The following is a 21,011-nucleotide window of genomic DNA, read 5'->3' on the forward strand; positions in this document are numbered from 1 at the left end:
ATGGACTCATGCAAAGTGGAAAAGTGTTCTGTGGTCTGACGAGTCCACATTTCAAATTGTTTTTGGAAATATTCGACATCGTGTCATCCGGACCAAAGGGGAAGCGAACCACCCAGACTGTTATCGACGCAAAGTGTAAAAGGCAGCATGTGTGATGGTATGGGGGTGCATTAGTGGCCAAGACATGGGTAACTTACACATCTGTGAAGGCACCATTAATGCTGAAAGGTACATACAGCTTTTGAAACAACATACGGTATGTTGCCATCTAAGTGTCTTCTTTTTAATGGATGCCCCTGCTTATTTCAGCAAGACAATGCCAAGTCACATTCAGCACGTGTTACAACAGTGTGGCTTCGTAAAAAAAAAGAGTGCGGGTACTTTCCTGGCCCGCCTGCAGACCAGACCTGTCTCACATTGAAAATGTGTGGCGCATTATGAAGCGTAAAATACGACAGCGGAGACCCCGGACTGTTGAACGACTGAAGCTCTACATAAAACAAGAATGGGAAAGAATTCCACTTTCAAAGCTTCAACAATTAGTTTCCTCAGTTCCCAAACGTTTACTGAGTGTTGTTAAAAGGAAAGGCCATGTAACACAGTGGTGAACATGCCCTTTCCCAACTACTTTGGCACGTGTTGCAGCCATGAAATTCTAAGTTAATTATTATTTGCCAAAAAAAAATAAAGTTTATGAGTTTGAACATCAAATATGTTGTCTTTGTAGCATATTCAACTGAATATGGCTTGAAAAGGATTTGCAAATCATTGTATTCCGTTTATATTTACATCTAACACAATTTCCCAACTCATATGGAAACGGGGTTTGTACAAAATGTATCAAAGTGGCCCTGGAAGAAGTTTGGACACCCCTAGTACATCATGTAGATGTAGACTTTAGGCCGTATCGCTCATCCCGAGCAGTGCAAACTAGCAATACAATAAGGAAGTATTACTATGTAAATATCGGTTATGTGCAAATATGAGTCTGAGAAGAGTTGGCAAACATAAAGACTACACATGAAGTCACGAGTGTGTTCTTCACACAATGTACAGTAGATCTGGTGCGCTGCCAAACTGCTGTTGGCACAGAAAAGGATGGAGGAAAGAAAGTGAGACATCTTCTGTGCCCACACTAAAGCTGCCTATTATGTCATCTTGGCCGTCATGGCCGCCGTGGCGTCAACACAACACCGCATTGTGCTGAGGGAGACAGGGAACCGCTCGCTCTGTCTCTTTATGGGCCCGCTCGGGCCAACATTCCACACGCTCACTTGTGGAGACCACAAGGACTGAAGCGCAGGTGACCAAAGTGCGTCCTAAAAACAATATTTGAAAAAAATCTAATTAAGAAAAACACATCAAATTGTGGATCAATAGAGCAAACGGAAGAAATGTTATCAAATATTCCACTTTGAGAGATTCTTTGGGGAAAATAAAGCATATTTTGTGTGTGAGATATACAAAGAAACAGTTTTTTTGACACAAAAGGCATAAAACAAAATAAAAAAAACATAAATAAAAATCTATAATCGACTGATAAATCTGAAGTTGATCTCAAGAGTAAAAAAAATAAAATATGATTTATTTTTAACACTTTTATGAGTCCCTTAGAATTGTTGTGGGATTTTTTTTTATTACTGTCATTGCTCAAAAAATACTAATGATTTAAATCAATGTTTTTATGAATTATTGATCTATTTAAAGGAGAACCACACTTTTGGGGGGGAATTTTGCCTAACGTACACAATCATTATGAGAGACAAGAACATACGTTTTTATTTAGGATATTAAAAATGATTAAACGCTTGGAAGATGTAGTTAATGGAAGTCACTGTTGTAGCCCTTTAAAACTCTCCATCAACCTTTTATATACACACTGCAAGTTTATATATATATATATATATATATATATATATATATATATACAGAGGTGGGTAGTAACGCGCTACATTTACTCCGTTACATCTACTTGAGTAACTTTTGGGATAAATTGTACTTCTAAGAGTAGTTTTAATGCAACATACTTTTACTTTTACTTGAGTATATTTATAGAGAAGAAACGCTACTTTTACTCCGCTCCATTTATCTACATTCAGCTCGCTACTCGCTACTAATTTTTATCGATCTGTTAATGCACGCTTTGTTTGTTTTGGTCTGTCAGACAGACCTTCATAGTGCCTGCGTTTCAACAAATACAGTCACTGGTGACGTTCACTCCGTTCCACCAATCAGATGCAGTCACTGGTGACGTTGGACCAATCAAACAGAGCCAGGCGGTCACATGACCTGACTTAAACAAGTTGAAAAACTTATTGGGGTGTTACCATTTAGTGGTCAATTGTACGGAATATGTACTGTACTGTGCAATCTACTAATAAAAGTTCCAATCAATCAATCAAAAGTGTGAAGGAAAAAAGACCTTTTTTTATTTCAACCGTTCATCCCGTCAAAAGCCTAAAGACTGACTGCACAGTTCCTGTCCTCACAATAAAAGTGCCGCTCCATCGCGCCTGCGCTTTCAAAACAAGAGTCTCCGAAAGCCAGCGCAAACAAGCTAGCAAGCTACGGAATTTGCCGCCAATGTATTTCTTGTAAAGTGTATAAAAACGAATATGGAAGCTGGACAAATAAGAAGCCAAAAACCAACCACTTTCATGTGGTATTAGACAGAAAGGAGGAACTTTTTTTCTCCTCCATTTGAAAACGTGGACGATCATTATCATCACTACTGTCTGATTACAATCAATGCAAGTCATTGATACACCAACTTATATTCTTGTTTTCATGAAAGAAAGGAATCTATATGTGTCAGTGGCCTAGTGGTTAGAGTGTCCGCCCTGAGATCGGTAGGTTGTGGGTTCAAACCCCGGCCGAGTCATACCAAAGACTATAAAAATGGGACCCATTTCCTCCCTGCTTATCACTCAGCATCAAGGGTTGGAATTGGGGGTTAAATCACCAAAAATGATTCCCGGGCGCGGCCACCGCTGCTGCCCACTGCTCCCCTCACCTCCCAGGGGGTGATCAAGGGTGATGGGTCAAATGCAGAGAATAATTTCGCCACACCTAGTGTGTGTGTGACAATCATTGGTACTTTAACTTTAACTTTTTAACTTTAAACATGCATGTATATTCATTAAAACACCTTTAACATGTAAACAAAAACGGCAAAATAAATAAATATAAATGATATACTGTATATATCAATGTATGTATATATATATATATATATATATATATATATATATATATATATATATATATATATATATATATATATATATGTGTGTGTATATGTTACTCATCAGTTACTCAGTACTTGAGTAGCTTTTTCACAACATACTTTTTACTTTTACTCAAGTAAATATTTGGGTGACTACTCCTTACTTTTACTTGAGTAATAAATCTCTAAAGTAACAGTACTCTTACTTGAGTACAATTTCTGGCTACTCTACCCACCTCTGTATATATACATATATATATATATATATAATGTAGTAACAGACACCTTCATAACAATATGTAATATGTTCAATATTTACCGTATTTTGGTCATTTTAAGCATTGCCAGAACTTATTTCCTCAGCACATTTATTTCCGTTTCCATAGCAGCACACTTCTGGCAACAAATGCGTGTTTTCTAATCATGGCAGACTTGGTAACAGACAACACAGGGGACTATTTTTGGACAAATGAGGATTCACAACTTTATCTTTTTGAACCCGAATATACTGAGGATGAACTGCTGCTTATAGAAGCAAGCACCAAGAGAGAGTGAAACGTTGGAGCAGACGGAAGCCGAGAGAGTGAGGTCGGCGTGACTTTGACGTTGTGCGTGTGGAGCATGGAGCAAAGCTATTTCAACATAAATGGCGTGCTTACCTAAAATAAACAGGAAAAACCATGCCCGGCCTGCTGGACCGAACAGACAACTGTCCATGGAGTGAGTCACTATAATATTGATGGTGTTACACGCAGCACGTCATGTGTGTTATTACTACATACACTGTCTAGCTTGCATGTGGGATAAAACTTTACAGATACTGTAATATGATTGTTTATGTTTTTCAGTCAGTACAGATCGGTGTCGTATCGCATAATGTTGTGCATTATAAAACTCAAACGCGTTTTGGCTGACGTAGAAGCTAGCTTATCTCTTGCCCTAGTTAGCTTTTACGGCTAACACCAATGTATTACGCTAGAAAAAGAGTTCCTCAGTGTTTGCTCTTCCAAAAACAATGTTGCTTCAGTTTGGTTATTATACAGGAACATAAATGAAGTATTTTTGATGGTTTTGGAATGCATTTTTAAGTGATTTAGAGGTAGAATGGATTGCTCCCATTAGCTATTTTGCTAGCCACTGAGAACAAACTGATTTTTACATGTTAGAATGTGAAAAAAAACAACTTCTGTCTTCTTGTCTCTCATAAAGATTGTGAATAATCAGCAAATTTCCCCCCAAAAAGTGCAGTTCCTCTTTAAGGCTGTAATTATTCCACATGAAATATTCCTATAGCGCTCTGTATTTGTCATTTTCTACGTCTGTTTCTAGTTGCGTGTTGTTCCTGTCAGTACAACAGCCAATCAAATTACATCTACGTTGTTTTCATCCCACAGCTCTCATCCAATCAAATTGCAGGAAAACCAACGAAGAAGAGTTGTCAAACAACGTGCCAGTGAGAAACAATTATGCCAAAGTTGGTTTCGTTCGGGTATAAAAACTACGACTTAGTCAACAAAAAACGAATTGCCGTATGCAAATCACGCAGTTGGAATATTACAGACGGAGACGCAACAACTTCCAACTTCGTTCGACATTTGAAGTTGCACAAAGAAGGGTAAGTTTTGAATGTAAGAGAACGTTTATTGGCTAAGTAACGTGACTTTTATTTGCTGTGTAGTTAAATCAGTGAGGCTGTAAACTCCCTGCTAACGTTATAACCATAGACATCTTATAAGTAGACGCAGCATGGAGCGCTACTGCCTACTGGCGCAGACAAGACGCGGGGCCGCCATCTTGGAGTGGTGATCCGCTCCACTCAGTGCAATTCATTTGGCAGGAGCAATGAACTGTCATCTTACCTCACTGAATACCACTGATTTTCACACGCTTTTTGTCATACGTGTAGCTATGATAAAGGACACATGTTTTATTATTCATAGTTTGCTTAACAGTAATAGAATATTCTTATATGCTATAAGTGACCAGACGTCTGAGATCAAAACTGGGAATATAATCCCAGAGAAGGGGGAAAAAACAGTCAGCTATTTTTAAATTGAAGAAACAATGTGATTAGGTTATATATACATGCGTATATCCTACATAAACAATGTATGAATACATTAGATATCTATATATCATATAGACTGTATCTCTGTTGCTGCAGCAGCAAAGAGTTTATTCTGTCTTGACACTTTTTATTGATATTTTCTATTACATTCTTCCCTTAAATGATCATGTTTACACTGATTGTTTTATATGTATTTTTTATGTATGTCGCTTTGGATAAAAGCGTCTGCCAAATACTTAAACATAAACATATATAAACACCTGAAAGTCTTTATATCAGCTAAAACCACCAATCTGTTTCACTGGATTCAGAATAAAAGCAAATTCTGTCTTACCCATCAATGTTAGTATTTGAATATTGTTACTTGAAGACTTATTCCTGGTTACAATTAAACTGTTAAGAAAGTATTGTCTTATATTTTGCCTAAAATGAGAATGCATCATAATCAGGGGCGGCTGGTCAATTTTGTTTTAGGTGGGGCTGAAAGTTTGTAAACCAAACCCCTGTAGGGGGGTCATCCTCCCCCAGAAGATTTATTTGGGATTTTTACATACAAACATTGAAGATCTTTGCTCCTTCTCAACTCTGTGCTAATATTCTTTTCACAAAATACAACCAATAGTACGTTAATGTTAAATCTTACTTGTGAAAAGTAATCCCCCGATTCCTATTTTCAACAGTCCGCTCATTTGAGCAGGAAAACGCTGAACACCATCTTTGTTTTCTACCTGTCAACTGTCAGTTTAGCATCTTTGTTTTCTACCTGTCAACTGTCAGTTTAGCATCTTTGTTTTCTATCTGTAAACTGTCAGTTTATCATCTTTGTTTTCTACCTGTCAACTGTCAGTTTAGCATATTTGTTTTCTATCTGTCAACTGTCAGTTTAGCATCTTTGTTTTCTACCTGTCAACTGTCAGTTTAGCATCTTTGTTTTCTACCTGTCAACTGTCAGTTTAGGCTGCTCGCCGGCTCCTCATCACCACTTCAAGATGGCGGCCAAATATTGCTCGCGTCACAGCAGCCAATGCTCTGTCTACTTATAAGATGTCTGTGGTTATAACGTCATTGGAAACACGGCAATCTGTTGCGTCCATTGCAGTTCGCTACCTTATTCATACTTTTTGTCAAGTGATTTTTTTTAAGCAGGGTTGCATGAGGTACCTGCACATAACGTTACGTTAGTCAAAGTATCACACACACAGTAACGTAATGTTAGTCAATGTATCACACACAGTAACATTACGTTAGTCAATGTATCACACACAGTAACGTAACGTTAGTCAAAGTATCACACACAGTAATGTAACGTTAGTCAATGTATCACACACAGTAACGTAACGTTAGTCAAAGTATCACACACAGTAACGTAACGTTAGTCAATGTATCACACACAGTAACGTAACGTTAGTCAATGTATCACACACAGTAACGTAACGTTAGTCAATGTATCACACACAGTAACGTAACGTTAGACGGCGGTCAGCGGCACCGCGTATTTTAGCCACCTACAAAAAGACAAACATAGTCAAATAAAGGTCAGTTAAAATGTACACTATATTAAGAATATGTGTACATATTGCATAAAGCCCTGACATCTAAAAAGTACAACTCTGTTCATTGTTATGTTCATGTATTTGTTATGTTTTTCATGTGTACGCACTAGAGATGCGCGGATAGGCAATTATTTCATCCGCAACCGCATCAGAAAGTCGTCAACCATCCGCCATCCACCCGATGTAACATTTGATCAGAACCGCACCCGCCCGCACCCGCCCGTTGTTATATATCTAATATAGACGATGCAAGGCATTAGTGAGGTTATAAAGCTTTTGCCTGTTAAAGAAAGGAGACTGATCCAATGCAGCACAGACATTCAATGCGTGCCACGCTGTCACGACCCAGACGCACACCAGTGCGCAATCATATGGGAGCCGCGCTGAGCGCACCTCCAAGCGCGTCTCGCTGCAGGCGACGGCCGGGTATATGGGCCCGACGCTCCAGCGCCATCCATTTTTAGGGCTAGTTGATTCGGCAGGTGGGTTGTTACACACTCCTTAGCGGGTTCCGACTTCCATGGCCACCGTCCTGCTGTCTTTATCAACCAGGGTGAGCCCCACCCCTTTCGTGAGCGCACTGCGCGTGGAGTGACCCCTGTTACGCGCCCCCGGCCCCGGTGGTGGCGGGCAGGTAAGCTGCTTACCTGCTGCGCGTGACGCCGGCCGCGGCGAAGGCGGACGAGGCGGGGTGTCGGTGCGGTGGGCGCGGTGGTGACCCTGGACGTGCGTCGGGCCCTTCTCGCGGATCGCCTCAGCTACGGCTCCCGGTGGGGCCCTCTCGGGGGAAGGGGCCTCGGTCCCGGACCCCGGCGAGGCGTCCCTTCTACGCTCCGTAAAAGTGTCCATCTCTTTTTCTTTTTTTTCTTCTGTTGTGGCATATGCTGCAGGTGCCTGCTCGTTTTTCGTATGTGGGTAACAACATTTAACTATGTATATATATTTACCAATTGGTTTAACTGCCACCCGCCTGAATCTATTTAAAATCTCATTTTTTTTTATTTCAACCGCCCGACCCGACCCGCGGATAAAATCTAATTTTTTTTTAATTTCATCCGCCCGATCCGCGGATATTCCGCGGACTCCGCGGTTGTGCCCGCAAACCGCGCATCTCTAGTACGCACACATCAACACACATACAGTATGAGATGAGATCAATGAGATAAGGTAAGAAGAGGATAGTGGAACTAGTTACAATGCAATATGCCATGGAAATACAATGTTAACACTTTTGTGCAAATAAGTACTTGTTTTTTCAAATGTGTTTATTCTGTAAAGGAATGAGTTAAATGTTTAAAATGACTGCTTAATAGTGCTATTATGAAGTGCAATGTCAGCACTATTTTTTTTCCTGCAATTCCAAATGCACTTGTTTTAATAAATAAATACAGCATTTTAAAAGCATACACAATCTGTGTTAATATATTAGTCTGTGGTTAAAACGACTTGAAAGGACTCGAAACTCAAAATGCAGGACTTGGGACTTGACTTGAGACTTTCCAGTCTTGACTCGAGATTTGAGGGCAAAGACTTGAGACTTACTTGTGACTTGCAGAACAATGACTTGGTCCCACCTCTGCTAATTAGTAACTACAATGTATAATTATGATCCACTAATTGGTGACTTGACTTGTGCTGAGGGAGCACAAATATGTAGGAAAGTTTGAATGTTGCAGAGTTGACATGGAAATGAATGTTAGTTGTAGCTTCCAACACACATAAAAGTGTTGTAAGAAGAAAGAAGTGTGGAGAGTTACACAACTTGTGTTGTCTGACTTGAACGCAACACTTTGGAACTTCTCCTGTTTCATCTTCTCGCGACACAAATAGAACACGAGCTGACAAAAAAAACGCCCGACTAACCTGCTCCTGCCGTGGACGTGACGTCCACATTGTGGCTGTAATGACGAAGGACGAGGAGGAGAATGTCGGCTTGTTGTCCTCACACTTCTTCTCCTTCTTCTTCTTCTTCTTCGTCGTCTTCTTCTCAAGTATTCCACAAGAAAGCAAGTCAACTCTCAGCGAAGTGGGCGGCGCTACTCAACTTTGCAACCAATCACGGAATAGAAAGGCGGGTCTTTGGGGATTCTTTGGCCAATCAGACAGCGGTGGTTTCGAGCCCAGGGAGAGTGGGAGGAGTCGCACTGTTTTGTTACGTCATCGCCTCCAAACTGTTTTGTCCACAAGGTCTTATTTTGTGTTTCATTTTCTACACGATATGCTGTGTTTATGTGTCAATAGAAGTACAATTAGTAGCTTAACTAACATTTTATTTGTATTTTAATGCACATCTAGATCATCTATGACATTAATTTAAATATTACTACCAGGGCCGGCCCGTGGCAAATGCTAAGGGCGCCGTCCTTCAGGGGGCGCCACGCCAGTGCCACAAATGTTGGAGAAAAAAAAAAAAGAAAAAAAAAGTTGTTACTATTATTTCTAAATACAAAAAATAATCTCACGTTAATTAAAATGCAAAGTAAAGCCTATTTAATAGAAATATTATTTGTTACAACATTACGCCCCCCCCCCCCCCCTCTCCCTTCCCGTATCATGACTCTTTTTGGACGTCACCACATCAAAAAATCAACACAAGATGTCAAAACGGCCCAAACTGTCAGGTGCCCAGGGAAGAAAAAAGAAAAGAAGAGGAGGAGAAACGAGAAAAAGACAGAGGTAGCAGGTAGGTAACGTTAGCCTACATGAAATTATTGGTCTGTTACAGAATGTGATAGTAACCTGGCTTTTTAGCATTAAGCTAATGTTACATGATTCGGCAATTGCTAATCAATAAATAGCTAGTTCTGTTTTAACGTCGGGTTAATATTGTGGAGGGGGCTAAATTGTTATGGAAAATAATAATGTAACGTTAGGTAATTACAGTACTCCCACCTTACATTCCTCAGGGACATTTGTATGAGATCTTTTAAGCAGGTGTTTTTTGTTTACATTGTTATTGCCTTCTGGTTAGCTAATGTTTGCCCTGCAGGTAATAGTCACTTTTCCACCCATTAGGTATAGTTGTAAGCCTAGTTGTTAAAGTGCACATCATTAATGTTAATTAAGCAATATGTATGTAAAAAATATTGTATTTCATATATTCATTTTTTATTTTTTGCATTCATTTATTTATTCATATTTTTTTTAATCTTGTTAACTATTCTGATTGTTAATTTGCTTTCTTTAAGTAAAAAAAAAGGTCAAAGACAAAGCTATTTGGTTTCTTGTGAGTATATACAGTTCACTGCCGATGTGGGGGGAGCGCCACCTAAAATCTTGCCTAGGGCGCCAGATTGGTTAGGGCCGGGCCTGATTACTACTAATATAATGATGATACAGTTTTATCATTCCAAATGGTCAAATAATATGAAACTGAATTAAATAAAGCAAAGTACAGCAAAGATCTTTTACGCCATCGTGTGGAAAAGAGTGTGTACTGCATGCATTTTTTTACTAATACTGTAGAACTGCATATTTATGTTATTTATGAATTTAGAAGAAGACATATAAATTATGAAAGGATGTTTTATATTGCTATATTATTATCATGTACAATATTTTATTAGTAGAAGTAGTAGTAATGGATGTACTGCAGGATAAGTGGCATAAAATATGAATGTACTGCATAATTATGTTGCTAACAATATTAGTAAAAGTGATATGAGTAGGAAATTATTTCCTAAATTATGATATTATTACTGGACAAATTAATACATGTATATGTTTTGTAGTAGTAGTTATGAATGTACTGCATTGTTGACGTAGTAGTAGAAGTAGCACTGGTAATAGTAGTTATGGATGAAAGTATGTACTGTATTATTAGTATTATTAATAGTATTGGTAGCAGTAGTAGTAGTAGTTATGGATGGAAGTTATTTAGAGTATTGTTCTAGAATGATTGTTATTCGTATATGTAGCACTATTTATGAATGAAAGTATGCACTACATTCCTAAGACATTATTGTTATTAGTAGAAGAAGTAGTATGAAGGAATGAATTATATACTGTATTATAGTCAAATGATTTGTATTTATTTGTATAGGTAGTAGTAGTAGTAGATATGGATGAAGAATATACTGTACAGTATTAATTGTATTGGTATAAGTAGTAGTAGTGGATGAATGTAGTTTTTTCACTGCTACTGATAGGACTATGAATAATTATTAACAGAAATAATCAAGCTTATTTCCACCAAGTACCACCTCAGACAAAAACCTGTCTCTCCAAGTACCACCATAATGACCGACTTTAGGATACAGTAGCGTAATAGGCCCAAGTATTCATTAAAAACAAAGCAGAGGTTTTATCTAACGAGCGAATGCAGCTGGAATAGGCTCCACCCATTCCTGCCAATAAAAACAATAAACTATTAATAATAATTAAAGTATCATTAAAAAATAAAATAAAATAATAGAAAAAATAAAAAAAATGAAACATCAAATTGAAATAAGAGCGTAAATTAGCATGGTCATCTGTGACCAACCTGCCAAACAATAGGCCCAAGTATTCATTAAAAACAAAGCAGAGGTTTTATCTAACGAGCGAATGCGTCTGGGATAGGCTCCAGCCATCCCCGCCAATAAAAACAATAAACTATTAATAATAATTAAAGTACCATTAAAAAATAAAATAAAATAAAATAAAAAATGAAACATCAAATTGAAATAAGAGCGTAAATTAGCATGGTCATCTGTGACCAACCTGCCAAACAATAGGCCCAAGTATTCATTAAAAACAAAGCAGAGGTTTTATCTAACAAGAGATTGCAGCTGGGATAGGCTCCAGCCACCCCTGCCACCCCAAGAGGACAAGCGGTAGAAAATGGAACCGAATTTAAAATTTTTGGCCACTGCAGCAGTACACACAATTTGAACAGTAACACTGTGTTTGAATACAATAAGTGAGTATTTGGCATACCACTAAATAGAACCCGCTAGTGGTACAAGTACTACAGTTTGAGAACCACTGTACTACAGTTTGTACTACAGTTTGTACTACAGTTTGAGAACCACTGTACTACAGTTTGTACTACAGTTTGTACTACAGTTTGTACTACAGTTTGTACTGCAGTTTGTACTACAGTTTGTACTACAGTTTGTACTACAGTTTGTACTACAGTGTTTCTTTCACATGGGAGCAAAACAAATATTGCTGATCTCTTCCGCTATCATGTGGACAAAATTATGTACACACACACACGCACACACACACACACACACACACACACACACACACACACACACACACACACACACACACACACACACACACACACACACACACACACACACACACACACACACACACACACACACACACACACATTATGACAGATACTTGAATACCAGGGATGTCTAACTGCTTTTCATTGAGGGCCACATGGCAGTTATAGTTGCCCTCAGAGCCTGTACTGTGTATTAATCTGTACTGTGTATTAACCTGTACTGTGTATTAACCTGTACTGTGTATTAACCTGTTTATTAACCTGTACTGTGTATTAACCTGTACTGTGTATTAACCTGTACTGTGTATTAACCTGTTTATTAACCTGTACTGTGTATTAACCTGTGTATTAACCTGTACTGTGTATTAACTTGTTTATTAACCTGTACTGTGTATTAACCTGTTTATTAACCTGTACTGTGTATTAACCTGTACTGTGTATTAACCTGTTTATTAACCTGTACTGTGTATTAACCTGTACTGTGTATTAACCTGTACTGTGTATTAACCTGTTTATTAACTTGTACTGTCTATTAACCTGTACTGTGTATTAACCTGGACTGTGTATTAACCTGGACTGTGTATTAACCTGTATTGTGTATTAACCTGTGTATTAACCTGTACTGTGTATTAACCTGTTTATTAACCTGTACTGTTTATTAACCTGTACTGTTTATTAACCTGTACTGTGTATCAGAGGTGTGGCCTCGAGTCACATGACTTGGACTGGAGTCAGACTGGAGTCATGAATTTGATGACTTTCGACTGGACTTGACAAAATGTAAAGAGACTTGCAACTGGACTTAGACTTTAACATCAATGACTTGTGACTTCACTTGGATTTGAGCCTTTTGACTTGACGTGACTTGCTACTTTCCCCAAAACCCAAAGCTTAAAAAGTTATTCAGGATCGCTGCGTATTAGGGATGTGCGTATCGATCCCATACTTGCCAACCCTCCCGAATGTTCCGGGAGACTCCCGAAATTCAGCGCCTCTCCCGAAAACCTCCCGGGACAAATATTCTCCAGCTGGAGGCCACGCCCCCTCCAGCTCCATGCGGACCTGAGTGAGGACAGCCTTTTTTTATGACGGGAGGACAACAGGGTGACAAGAACTAAATCATCCAGACTAGAGATAAATTGTATTATGTTTATCTTACCTAAAAATACATATAATTATTAATTTAAAAAAAAAAAACTAAATACATTTTTACTATATTTTGCTAAAAACATCAAAATTAATTGTATTTTTATTTGTATTTTTTCTGACTCCTTATTACATCCAGCTATAGAATTATACATTAAAATAAACATATTGGAAATAATTAGTTTTAAATGATCATAATAATTCATTTAAAATGACCATATTTAATTATTAAAATAATTGCTTGTTTATCAACAACTTTAGCATTTTATTCATTACATTTTGAAGCTCTCAGAAGCCAAGTTATGTTATATTCCTTAGTATTTATTTATGCAAGTTTGAAGTATCAATTATCTAAACACAGCTTTGTTTGGATATTTTCAGGATGTATATATATATATATATATATATATATATATATATGTCTTAATAAGGTTATCCAAAAAATAGTGCTCAATACCGTAGTAGAGCGCAATATATGTATGTGTGGGGAAAAAAAAAAATCACAAGACTATTTCATCTCTACAGGCCTGTTTCATGAGGGGGGTACCCTCAATCGTCAGGAGATTTTAATGGGAGCATTCGCATACCATGGTTTATATAGGGCACAGAGTGGGTGGGTACAGGCTGGCCTAGGGGCGTGGTGATTGGTTCATGTGTTACCTAGGAGGTGTTTCCGTCTATGGCGGCATGTTGTTACAATTTCGCTGCGCTTGTTGAGGGATGACAGGTCTGGACGGTAGATGATAAACAGTTTCTCTGCAGCGAGAATACCAAGAAGCGCATATGCCAAATTTTCAAAGAGAACGGCCTACGGATCACGATTGAAGCCAACAAGCAAACCGTCAACTTCCTTGACGTCACTTTCAACCTGAGAAATAACAGCTACCAACCATTCACGAAACCCAACACAACACTCCAATACGTGCACCATGACAGCAACCATCCACCCACCACCACGAAAAGAATACCTACCGGAATCAATAAAAGGCTATCGATGCTGTCATCTAGCAAAGCTGAATTTGACCAAGCAACCCCCCCGTACCAAAAAGCCCTTGATGAAAGCGGATACAATTTCACCCTCACCTATGAACCCACGCCAGGAAACCAGCCAAAAAAGAACAGAAAACGAAACGACATCATCTGGTACAACCCCCCATACAGCAAAAACGTCTCAACGAACATTGGACACAAATTCCTCACTCTGATTGACAAACACTTTCCCAAAGACAACAACCTAAGAAAAGTATTCAACAAGAACAACATCAAATTGAGCTATAGCTGCATGAACAATATACGACAAATCATCTCAAACCACAACAAAACAATTGCAAATGAGCCGTCGACCCCCAGTCAGAACGACTCCAAAACCAACAAAGCATGTAACTGTCGAAAGAAACCTGATTGCCCTCTCAACGGGGGATGCTTACAAACATCAGTTGTCTACCAATCTAAGGTAATACGCAAGGACATTAACACATCCGACACATATGTAGGATTAACCGAGGGTGAATTCAAAACCAGATGGAACAACCACAAGGCTTCTTTCAGGAACCAAAACCTGCGAAATACCACAGAACTCAGCAAACACATTTGGGACCTCAAAGACAATAATGTTGAATATTCAATAACATGGCAAATTCTTGCATCCAGCACACCTTACAATAGTGGTAATAAAAGATGCAACCTATGCTTGAAAGAGAAACTGTTTATCATCTACCGTCCAGACCTGTCATCCCTCAACAAGCGCAGCGAAATTGTAACAGCATGCCGCCACAGACGGAAACACCTCCTAGGTAACACATGAGCCAATCACCACGCCCCTACGCCAGCCTGTACCCACCCACTCTGTGTTTCCGTCTGTGGCGGCATGCTGTTACAATTTCGCTGCGCTTGTTGAGGGATGACAGGTCTGGACGGTAAATAATAAACAGTTATATATATATATATATATGTATATATTTATGTATGTATATGTATATGTATGTATATATCCATCCATTTTCTACCGCTTATTCCCTTTTGGGGTCGCGGGGGGCGCTGGAGCCTATCTCAGCTACAATCGGGTATATATGTATGAAATAATTGACTTGGTGAATTCTAGCTGTCAATATAATCTTAACCACGCCCCCGCCCTCAACCGCGCCCCCGTCCCACCCCCGACCACGCCCCCCACCCCCCCACCTCCCGAAATCGGAGGTCTCAAGGTTAACAAGTATGATCGATCCTGTGGTATCGATATATCGATACTCACACGCTACTCATTTGGCATCACTTTTCTGAAAAAAGTATCGATATAAAGCAAAAAACGTGGTGTGGGGGGTGCAAGCATCACTTTCAGATGTTTTTGATGACTTACTATGTGTTGGGACACCAGCTGTACCTGGCAGAGTATAGAGCTGGCCCAGTCACGTCACAGGAGACAGCGAATGAGCGTCGTCAACGTGCAACACACACACACACACACACACACACACACACACAGCCAGCCCACAGCGATGCAGCCAGGCCAGGAGGTCAGCACGGCCACGGAGGAAAGGAAAAGCCAGAGACGCGATAATGGCAGACAAGAAACGAAGCGTGGTGTAGTGTTATTTTTCACCAGTAGACAAAGCCACGGCACGGTGCGAACTGTGTGACAAACAAGTGCCACACAGCAGCAACACCAGCAATGTATTTAAACATTTGAAGGCCACACATCCCGAGAGCCACAGTGAGCTGGTAAAAAGACAGACTCACGCTGCTGTGAAAGAACCTGCAGCCCGGCAGAAGACCCTGCATGAAGGTCTGCAAAAAAAGCCAAGTGTATCCAGGTAGTGAAAATGTGTATATTTTTGTTTATATTTAATTTATTTGTCATATTTATGTTATTTATTTAAATTGTACTTTTACTATATATTGACCATAATAAATGTGGTATAAATGGTCTGTATTTGTCTTGTGATTTGTCTTAAATAATAACAATAGTAATAATATTTTTGACTGACAAAAATTGCCAATAAGAAATAAATGGTATCGGTATCGATGAAAATGCAAGAAAAAGTATCGGTATCGTATCGAATCCTAAAAGTGTGGTATCGCCCATCCCTACTGCGTATCTTTCATTTTGTACTTGTGTGTCGATCAGCGTGTTGTTCCTGTCAGTACAACAGCCAATCAAATTACATCTACGTTGTTTTCATCCCACAGCTCTCATCCAATCAAATTGCAGGACAACCACCGAACAAGAGTTGTCCAACAACGTGCCAGTGAGAAACAATTATGCCAAAGTTGGTTTCGTTCGGGTATAAAAACTACGACTTGGTCAACAAGAAACTAATTGCTGTATGCAAATCACGCAGTTGGAATATTACAGACGGAGACGCAACATCTTCCAACTTCGTTCGACATTTGAAGTTGCACAAAGAAGGGTAAGTTTTGAATGTAAGAGAACGTTTATTGGCTAAGTAACGTGACTTTCATTTGCTGTGTAGTTAAATCAGTGAGGCTGTAAACTCACTGCTAACGTTATAACCATAGACATCTTATAAGTAGACGCAGCATGGAGCGCTACTGCCTACTGGCGCAGATGAGACGCGGGGCCGCCATCTTGGAGTGGTGATCCGCTCCACTCAGTGCAATTCATTTGGCAGGAGAGATGAACTGTCAGCGCATTTCATTCATTTTACCTCACTGAATACCACTGATTTTCACACGCTTTTTGTCATACGTGTAGCTATGATAAAGGACACATGTTTTATTATTCATAGTTTGCTTAACAGTAATATAATATTCTTAAATGCTACAAGTGACCAGACGTCCGAGATCAAAACTGGGAATATAATCCCAGAGAAAGGGGAAAAAAAGAGACAGCTATTTTTAAATTGAACAAAGAATATGATGAGGTTATATATACATGCTACATAAACAATGTATGAATACATTAGATATCTATATATCTTATAGACTGTATCTCTGTTGCTTCAGCAGCAGAGAGTTTATTCTGTCTTGACACTTTGTATTGATATTTTATATTACATTCTTCCCTTAAATGATCATGTTTACACTGATTGATTTATATGTATTTTTTATGTATGTCGCTTTGGATAAAAGTGTCTGCCAAATACTTAAACATAAACATATATAAACACCTGAAAGTCTTTATATCAGCTAAAACCACCAATCTGTTTCACTGGATCCAAATTCTGTCTTACCCATCAATGTTAGTATTTGAATATTGTTACTTGAAGACTTATTCCTGGTTACAATTAAACTGTTAAGAAAGTATTGTCTTATATTTTGCCTAAAATGAGAATGCATCATAATCAGGGGCGGCTGGTGAATTTTGTTTTAGGTGGGGCTGAAAGTTTGTAAACCAAACCCCTGTAGGGGCGTCATCCTCCCCCAGAAGATTTATTTGCAATTTTTACATACAAATATTGAAGATTTTTGCTCCTTCTCAACTCTGTGCTAATATTCTTTTCACAAAATACAACCAATAGTACGTTAATGTTAAATCTTACTTGTGAAAAGTAATCCCCCGATTCCTATTTTCAACAGTCCGCTCATTTGAGCAGGAAAACGCTGAACACCCTCTTTGTTTTCTACCTGTCGACTGTCAGTTTAGCATCTTTGTTTTCTACCTGTCAACTGTCAGTTTAGCATCTTTGTTTTCTACCTGTCAACTGTCAGTTTAGCATCTTTGTTTTCTACCTGTCAACTGTCAGTTTAGCATCTTTGTTTTCTACCTGTCAACTGTCAGTTTAGCATCTTTGTTTTCTACCTGTCAACTGTCAGTTTAGCATCTTTGTTTTCTACTTGTCAACTGTCAGTTTAGCATCTTTGTTTTCTACCTGTCAACTGTCAGTTTAGCATCTTTGTTTTCTACCTGTCAACTGTCAGTTTAGCATCTTTGTTTTCTACCTGTCAACTGTCAGTTTAGCATCTTTGTTTTCTACCTGTCAACTGTCAGTTTAGCATCTTTGTTTTCTACTTGTCAACTGTCAGTTTAGCATCTTTGTTTTCTACCTGTCAACTGTCAGTTTAGCATCTTTGTTTTCTACCTGTCAACTGTCAGTTTAGGCTGCTCGCCGGCTCCTCATCACCACTTCAAGATGGCGGCCAAATTGCTCGCGTCACAGCAACCAATGCTACTTATAAGATGTCTATGGTTATAACGTCTTTGCAAACACGGCAATCTATTGCGTCCACTGCAGTTCGCTACCTTATTCATACTTTTTGTCAAGTGATTTTTTTAAGCAGGGTTGCATGAGGTACCTACACATAACGTTACGTTAGTCAAAGTATCACACACAGTAACATTACGTTAGTCAATGTATCACACACAGTAACGTAATGTTAGTCAATGTATCACACACAGTAACGTAACGTTAGACGGCAGTCAGCAGCACCTCGTATTTTAGCCACCGACAAAAAGACAAACCTAGTCAAATAAAGGTCAGTTAAAATGTATACTATATTAAGAATATGTGTACATATTGCATAGGGCCCTGACATCTAAAAAGTACAACTCTGTTCATTGTTATGTTCATGTATTTGTTATGTTTTTCATGTGTACGCACACATCAACACACATACAGTATGAGATGAGATCAATGAGATAAGGTAAGAACAGGATAGAAACTGCTGTGGAACTAGTTACAATGCAATATGCCATGGAAATACAATGTTAACACTTTTGTGCAAATAAGTACAGTTGCACTTGTTTTTTCAAATGTGTTTATTCTGTAAAGGAATGAGTTAAATGTTTAAAATGACTGGTTAATAGTGCTATTATGAAGTGCAATGTCAGCACTATTTTTTTCCTGCAATTTCAAAAGCACTTGTTTTAATAAATAAATACAGCATTTTAAAAGCATACACAATCTGTGTAAATATATTAGTCTGTGGTTAAAACGACTTGAAAGGACTCGAAACTCAAAATGCAGGACTTGGGACTTGACTTGAGACTTTCCCGTCTTGACTTGGGACTTGACTCGGAACTTGCCTGTCTTGACTCGGGACTTGACTCGAGACTTGAGGGCAAAGACTTGAGACTTACTTGTGACTTGCAAAGCAATGACTTGGTCCCACCTCTGCTGTGTATTAACCTGTGTATTACCCTGTACTGTGTATTGACCTGTACTGTGTATTAACCTGTTTATTAACCTGTACTGTGTATTAACCTGTACTGTGTATTAACCTGTGTATTAACCTGTACTGTGTATTAACCTGTACTGTATATTAACCTGTGTATTAACCTGTGCTGTGTATTAACCTGTACTGTGTATTAACCTGTACTGTGTATTAACCTGTGTATTAACCTGTACTGAGTATTAACCTGTACTGTGTATTAACCTGTACTCCACATCCTCCAAGCACAATTGACATTAAAGACTTGATGTTGAGGGGATCCGGTTTGGTGGCTGCAGGATTAGGTCTCTGCTTTTTGCAGATGATGTGGTCCTGATGGCTTCATCTGGCCAGGATCTTCAGCTCTCACTGGATCAGCTGAGTGTGAAGCGACTGGGATGAGAATCGGCACCTCCAAGTCCGAGTCCATGGTTCTCGCCCGGAAAAGGGTGGAGTGCCATCTCCGGGTTGGGGAGGAGATCTTGCCCCAAGTGGAGGAGTTCAAGTACCTGGGAGTCTTGTTCACGAGTGAGGGAAGAGTGGATCGTGAGATCGACAGGCGGATCGGTGCGGCGTCTTCAGTAATGCGGACGCTGTATCCATCCGTTGTGGTGAAGAAGGAGCTGAGCCGGAAGGCAAAGCTCTCAATTTGCCGGTCGATCTACGTTCCCATCCTCACCTATGGTCATGAGCTTTGGGTTATGACCGAAAGGACAAGATCGCGGGTACAAGCGGCCCAAATGAGTTTCCTCCACCGGGTGGCGGGTCTCTTCCTTAGAGATAGGGTAAGAAGCTTCAGGCATCTGGTCAGGATGCCACCCGAACGCCTCCCTAGGGAGGTGTTTAGGGCACGTCCGACCGGTAGGAGTCCACGGGGAAGACCCAGGACACGTTGGGAAGACTATGTCTCCCAGCTGGCCTGGGAATGCTTTGGGATCCCCCGGGAAGAGCTGGACCAAGTAGCTGGGGAGAGGAAAGTCTGGGCTTCTCTGCTTAGGCTGCTGCCCCCGCGACCTCACCTCGGATAAGCGGAAGAAGATAGATGGATGGATGGACTTGATGTTGATATGGTGTCCACACACACACACACACACACACACACACACACACACACACACACACACACACACACGCACACGCACACGCACACACACACACACATTCTTGTATTTGTTACCTTCTTGAGTCCTCCAAAAATGCCTCCCTTTTTAGGACCAGCCTTTCTAGATATATAAAGATGTGTATTTAAAACATTAATAATATATACATACTATGCCAATATAAAAAAAAGGTAATCTTTTAGTTGGGTTTTTTTGGAATTTTTTGTTTGTAATTGGTTTTTAATCTTCATTACTTACTTCAGTATTGTTATTACAGTATGTCTCTATATACATATTTCATTATTTTTCTTAAATTAATTTTGGACAAAGGGGGTGCATTTCAGTTTCTTGCACACACTTGTTATTTCATATGTTGACCAGAGGGGGAGCACTTTTAAAAGCGACACACAATCAATTTGAAAAATACCTCCTTTTTGGGATCACCCTCATTTTGATGGATGTCACCAGCAGGGGTGCAATCAATCAATCAATCAATGTTTATTTATATAGCCCTAAATCACAAGTGTCTCAAAGGGCTGCACAAGCCACAAAGACATCCTCGGTTCAGAGCCCACATAAGGGCAAG

The 21,011-nt window shown here is 39.3% G+C and overlaps 1 protein-coding gene across 2 annotated transcripts in view; it reads right to left on the reverse strand.

Annotated features, from left to right (window-relative positions):
• The window catches only part of pld1a (phospholipase D1a), a 95,340-nt gene that overhangs the window by 73,162 nt on the left and 1,167 nt on the right, over window positions 1–21,011 (reverse strand). Inside the window, exon 1 of one of the 2 annotated variants that reach the window (XM_061969222.2) lies at window positions 8,711–9,300. The exons of the other annotated variant lie outside the window; for it this stretch is intronic. The gene's annotated coding sequence lies outside the window, so the exon portion shown is untranslated. Of the gene's footprint in view, window positions 1–8,710; window positions 9,301–21,011 lie in introns of those variants that run through there. 2 annotated transcript variants of the gene reach the window in all.

The sequence above is a fragment of the Nerophis lumbriciformis genome, linkage group LG08, assembly GCF_033978685.3.
Source record: "Nerophis lumbriciformis linkage group LG08, RoL_Nlum_v2.1, whole genome shotgun sequence".
In the NCBI taxonomy this organism is placed as follows: Eukaryota; Metazoa; Chordata; class Actinopteri; order Syngnathiformes; family Syngnathidae; genus Nerophis; species Nerophis lumbriciformis.